Genomic DNA, 5,518 nt, shown 5'->3' on the forward strand with positions numbered 1-5,518 from the left:
GGTTTTCCTCAGTCTACCAGCTGCAGATCTAACTACTGTCATGGGAGGACCTTCATACTTGAAAAACTTGGGCGGTCACTGGTCTCCAAGAACAAGACCACACCATGACCCCATGGCCCTCCCCAGCACCTTCCCCCTTGCAGTCCACACTGTAGCCCCGGGGGGGGATTTTCAACCTCAGTGCCTTTGCTGGAGCCGTTCCCTCCACCTGGTCTGCCCAACCCCAACACCTATCCATGGCAGGTGCCTGCACAGGGGACATGTTTCTCCAGGGGTCCTGGCATTCCTTAGTCACCCCATCACACAACCCAGCAGGATGCCCCCCTCCCTTCATTCTGAAGCCTTCAACATCCCTTTGCCACTTCTCAGTTGCGTGGCCTTGGGAGAGCTGTTTAACTGCTCTGAGCCTCAATCTTCTCATCTGTGAAATGGAGCCAATGAGACCTACCTTCCAGGATGGGTGAGGATTAAAAGACAATGTTAGCCAAAGGCTTGGCTTTGTCTCTGGCACGATTTAAGCCCTCCAAAGATGGAGGCTGTTCTTATGGATGAGGAGCCTGGAGTCCAGAGGGGCACTTCCTCACTGGCCCCCTCTAGTCCCAGCCTGACTGTGTCTCCAGCCCTGTGTTCTGACCACCCCTGGGCAGGACCAGGCAGGGAGCCATGCAACAGTTCTCTCTGGGACCCTCTTTGGACCCTGGGGCTGGCTGAGCACACATTCTGATTTCCTAATGAGGCTGAGGGGAATTGGCCTTGGATGTTGGAGGCCCTTGGCCATTTGGCAACAGCATGTTGCTTGACTTCCTGTGATCCTCCCTCGAGCTGGAGGAGGCCCAGCCTGCTAGAGCCGATGTTGTAACAGAGGTGAAGCTCTTCAGAGGGGAAGAAGTAAGAGCAACACTCTCTCCCGTTTCCCCCCTGGGAGAGCAATTCTTCTTTCCGTTTTGCATTCTCAGACTTTAGCTCTTTGCAGAAACTATCCCTTGCGCAAAGCCAATGGCTTCAGTGTGAGCAGCGAGCCTTCTACCAGCCCCACACCCAGGTGGGCTGCCACCCCAGGGCCAAGATCACCTCCTCCTGGAAGCCTTGCAAGATTGTCAGCTCAGGTTGCACTTGCCCTCCTCAGGCTCCAAACACTTACCGTCTGGAATTTATGCTCTGGATTCTGACCCTTCTTTCATTTGTTTACCATTAAATATATCTTGTGATCTGCTCTGGGGACTGCAGAAAGTACAGCAGTGGCAAAACTACCGTGAGGAGGATCTGCCCACGTTCTCCCGGAGCAGGGTACCCAAAGGGGCCCTTTTATGAGGCCGAAGCTCAAGAGACAGACACATTTTTAGCATGACAAGGTAGGGGAGACACCCTCCCAAGGGGTTATCCACACGGTGCAGTGTCTGATTGCCTTTTAGATTCTGCACCTTGAGGTTGGATCTCCATGAAGGACCTGTGCTTGAGGATCAAGTGGGGACAAACGAGGAAGCTGAGGTCCGGCCAGGTTAGGCTACCGGCTCAAACTCACGCATTGAGCAGGTGGCAGGTGAGCTGGGACTCAGGCCCAGGCCTATAAGTTTCCCAGCCCATGCTCTTGATTGCTTTGCTGTGTGGGAAGTGGTCACTGCTCACAGCACCACAAAAGGAGTCGATGTGAGCCATGGATTCCCCTCTCTCTCACACGTATCCAGCCCAAACCCAAAGCTCAGAGGACAGAGAGCTCCGTTTGTGGTGCCCCTGGTGTGTTTTTCTGGGGGCTCCAGGACTCTCCAGCCAGTTAGTGATGAAGGCTGAATTAAGACTAGGCACTGAGCAACTTCTCCGTGCAAATTGATTCACACTTTACCTCATTTAATCCCCAGGACACACCACATAATGGGCACTGTTTCCCCATCTTTAAATAAGGATAAATTTCAGAAGGGTCGAAGAGCTTGATCAGAGTTACAGAGTGGGTAGCCTAGCTGGAACAATAGAGCCAGGTCCACCAGCTCCAAACCCAATGCACTTTCCTCTGGTAAAAGTCAACATCCTAAGGACCACAGAGTAGAAAGATGGAAAAAACCAGCCCCTGAATTCAACAACTCTTGATCGACCCACCTTGGAATTCCTGCAGAGATACTGTATTTTCCTTATGCTTTCAGCCATGTTGAGCTGGGATAACAGAAGAGAGTGTGCACGGATGATGGACATATTCTAATCCTTAATGTGGTCCTGCTTACCTATAGTTACACATGTATGAAAATTCATAGAACTAGAAGAAACTCTAGGAAGTAAATATGGCATAATGTTAAGATTTTACAAACCTGGGTAGTCTATTCCTATGTATATGTTTGAACTATTTTACAATAATAAGAAAAAGACCAAAAAATAAAAACTAAAAAAAGAGGAGGAAGAGGAGCAGAGGAGGAAGAGGCATTGGAGGAAGCTTGCTTAGTTGTGATGGCTGGAGCTGCTGCAGCCATCTTACAGCCATGAAAGAAGTCAGTGTGAGAATAAATCTGAGACACTAGGTTAACAGAGCGGAGAGATGGAGAAATGGTAAATGTCTGCTAGCTGCTGAAACAGCCAGAACTTTAACCTGCCCTCTCTCTTTGGATTTCTCTGAGATAACGTGCTTATTGTTGAAGCCAATGTAAATTGGGGATTTCTGTTACTTGGGTTGAAAACATTGTCACTCATACAGAGTAGAGAGTCAGATCTGAAGCAGTGGGGCACTTCCCTGGCCAGTGGCAGCACTGAAAAGGAGACTGGAGGGTCACTGATGGACTCATCTGGAGGTGGCTTATTCAGAAACTTGACAGTTGGTTTTAAGATTTCGTTTTTGTGGAAATGTAAGCCATAGTCACATGAGTTCCATCGTAATGCTCCTTTCCTGTCTGACACCCTCACAGATGCAACCCCTGTCTGGGCCAGGGGACTCAGGAATTTGGGGCAGTTAGAACTGCAAGTGTTCAAAACTATGTAAGATAATCTAATTTTGGGGGGGCCCTGGGTGGCTCAGTGGGTTAAGCATCTGCCTTCAGCTCAGGTCATGATCCTGGGGTCCTGGGTTCAAGCCCGGCATGACATCGGGCTCCCTGCTCAGCGGGGAGCCTGTTTCTCCCTCTGCCCCTCCCCCTGTTCGTGCTTTCCCTCTCTCTCTCTCTCTCTCTCAAATAAATAAATAAATAAAGTCTTTTTTTAAAATCTAATTTTTTGACAAATCATCCACCTATGTGCTTTGGCTGTTGCTTAGAGCCATCTTCCTTGTACATACGCAGACATCTGACTCGGGGGGCCCAGGAAAGTAGAGCTAGGGTGAGGACCCAGGGTGACAAGTCCTCCTGGGAGCTGCCCCAAGTAAGGGGAAGAAGTCTTGTCTCCATGAAAGGCGGTGTGACCTTGACAGGGACATAATGGCTCAGTTTCCTCAACTCCAAAATGGAGAATAATCACCCCTCCCTCTCATGCCTCCCTCGAGGGTTGTTTTTAGGCCTGGAGATAATATATGTAAAGCGTTTGGCACACAGTAGATGTTCTGTACGGGGCCACTGTTTTCATTCTTAAACAAGCCAGAAGGATTTTTGTTGTGGATGGGGGCAGGAAGGGAGAGCCTTTTAGAACCGGGCAAAGAGAAGGAAGAAAAACAAAACAAAAACTAAAAAACTCTGGTCTTACATCCTCCCTGCTCAGCGGGCTTCATTAGACTTTCATAAAATTAGAGTCGGGGACACCGGGCGCCAGGGGGCTGATGGCGACTCAGCAGGAGAGAAGCCGGCCTCCCCCTCCGCAGCCCCGCCACTTCTCTCATCACCATGGAGACCGAGCTGGCTGCCCGGCGGGGTTCCCGCGCACCCAAGGCCTAAGGCTGCCGGCAAAGGAAAGGGCAGGGGCCGAGCAGAGACCCGAGCAGAAAGCGCGAGTGGGGGTGGGGAGTGTCTACGTCCTCCCCCCCCCCCCACCCCCGGAGGCGCTGAAGGACTCAGGCTGAAGTGGGACGCTCCTGGCGGTCTGGGGTCTGCGTTTGAGTCGCAGCTCTGCTAGCGGCTAGCTGAGTGACTGTAGGAAGAACATTTCCCCTCTCCAAGCCGCAGGTTCCACATCTGTCAGAGGAAGGGGTAAAAAGGAGCAAAAACAAAAGCTTGGTGAAGAAAACTGTGGGATGAGGAAACAATGATATATGGTGCGTGTAGAAGGATATTTAGTGCTGGGGGAGAACATTCACTACGGGGGAGAACATTCACTACATACTGGTTACTGAAAAAGGGGAACTTGACAAAACTGTGATCCCATTTTTCTTTGTTAAAAAAAACCACACTCTATCTATGCTTACCAAAACTGGGGGAAAGGATACTCTAAAAAACACAAAACACCTCTGCTTGTCTCTAGAACCGGGGATCGCATGCAATTTTCATTCTCTTGGTTCTTTCTCACATTTTGGCTGATGAACATGGATTACTTTTAAAGTCAGAGAGACGTTAATAGCTACCATTTCTGTGCTTATTATGCGGGGGCGGGGGGGGGGGCATTGTGCTTAAGTGCTTTACATGGCTTAAAGCCCTTTCTGTCTTCACAGAAATCCAAGGAGGGAGGGTACTCTGATTATCCCCACTTTACAGAAGAGGAAATTGAGTTTCAGAGAGGTTAAGGGGCTTGACCAAGGTCAAACCACCAGAGAGTGGCAGAGCTGAGATTTAAAACCACAGCTAAGATAATGGACTCCAAAATTCAAGCATTTAATTATTACCACTACTGTCTCTTAGCACAAGAAAATGCTAAAGGGCCTGTTATTTAAAATGTTTTACTATGGAAAATATCAAGGATATCAAAAGTGGACAGAAAAATATAACTTCCAGTTATAAAGTGAATAAGTCCTGGGGATCTAATGTACAGCATGATAAATATAGTTAAGAATACTATATTGTAAACTTGGGATTTGCTAAGTGAGTAGATTAAGTGTCCTCCCCACCCCCCACACAAAAATGATAGCTGTGTGAGGTGATGGATGTGTTAATTAGCTTGGTCGTGGCAATCATCACGTTGTACACTGAAAATGTATACAATTTTATGTGTCCATTATACCTCAGTATGGGGAAAAAAAGAAAAATGTAATAAATCCTGATGTACCCACGACCCAGCTTCAATGAAGCTCTTAGGCGGAGGGATTTGGGGGGGACTCAGAGAGGGGCATGGGGATGCTTAGGGAGGAGAATGATGCCCAGAGCTAGAAGTCTCATCCTATTATATACACACATCCCACACATCGCACACATACCCCCCACCCCCACCCCCATACACACACATCCCACACTCGACCCCCCCATACACACCACACACACACACATACACGCACATAGGCACACACACACGCACACACACATACATGTGCACACACAGAGACACACCCCCACACACACCGTGCCTCCCCCAACTCCCAGGCTCCCCTTCTGGCTGCCTCTGGGGCTCCAGCAGTCCTCCCCCTCTCCCGCCCCCACCCAGTTTCCTTCCTCCTTTCTACATCCAACTGGCTTGCGTTTCCCCAGCC

At 49.4% G+C, this 5,518-nt stretch overlaps 1 long non-coding RNA gene across 1 annotated transcript in view; it reads right to left on the reverse strand.

Annotated features, from left to right (window-relative positions):
* The window catches only part of LOC144379288 (uncharacterized), a 1,054,371-nt gene that overhangs the window by 100,553 nt on the left and 948,300 nt on the right, over nt 1–5,518 (reverse strand). The gene's annotated exons all lie outside the window — the stretch shown is intronic.

The sequence above is a fragment of the Halichoerus grypus genome, chromosome 10 (genome assembly GCF_964656455.1).
Source record: "Halichoerus grypus chromosome 10, mHalGry1.hap1.1, whole genome shotgun sequence".
NCBI classification, from domain to species: Eukaryota; Metazoa; Chordata; class Mammalia; order Carnivora; family Phocidae; genus Halichoerus; species Halichoerus grypus.